Here is a 962-nt window from a genome sequence, read left to right as displayed (position 1 = left end):
GATTTTAAATATGGGATCAAGGCTTGACATGAATACAGAGTTTACACAACAAGAGAGGTTCTTCTTACGTGTGCATGTGAGAGGTGTACGATGAAAATTGCATTTAAAATTTTTAAAATAAGAGAAAAGAGTACACGAAATTTACAAATTTTTAGTGTGCAGTCTAATCTACAACTGTACTAGATTTCTATCAACAAAATACATTTCTATCAACAAAATACGAGGAGATCCTCGTCGATGACTTGATTTCAAATATGGATTCAAGACTTGACACACGAATACGGAGTCTACACAACAAGAGATGTTCCTCTTACGTGCTATGTACAAAGAGCGAGATGAGAATTGGAAAAGAGAGCAATTTCGGCAGCAAGCTATGGCGTACATGCATCATCACGGCCCCCTTGTGGCGACATTCACTGTGCGAATTATGTATCCTTCGCGTACAAAAAGTACGTTTACGCTACTACCGCAGCTTGAATACCTAAGTATCATGCCGTTATGTCACTGGGTTACAAAACAACATATGTTTTACATACATGAATAGCTATGGGCCTGAATTTGGAAACCAAGGTCGAACTTGGTTTAATTTCGACTGTATAGCGAAAATTTTTGCACTTCTTTTTTAGAAAGAAACAGCAGAGGAAATAGATCCCACTAGAGTTATCTGTACTGAGATGATTTAGCTGCTCCTCCTCCTCTTCGTCCTCCTATTCCTCCTCCTCCTGTTCCTCTCTGGCGTGTAAGAATTGGGTTAGAAATTAAGTGCGAATATTTGTATTACTTAGATTATTTTTTTATTAATTTAATATTGATAGTAATTAATTATAGTAAGAGTACATAGGGAGTACATTTTCTGTTTTTATTCAATTGAAATTTTAAAATAAAAAGAACCAATTTTTCTCTTTCTCTCAATTTTCACACTTTCTCTCGCTCCTTATTTATCAAACCATTAACATTAGATT

This window comes from Arachis hypogaea, chromosome 13, assembly GCF_003086295.3.
Source record: "Arachis hypogaea cultivar Tifrunner chromosome 13, arahy.Tifrunner.gnm2.J5K5, whole genome shotgun sequence".
Classification (NCBI taxonomy): Eukaryota; Viridiplantae; Streptophyta; class Magnoliopsida; order Fabales; family Fabaceae; genus Arachis; species Arachis hypogaea.
This window is presented reverse-complemented; position numbering follows the sequence as displayed.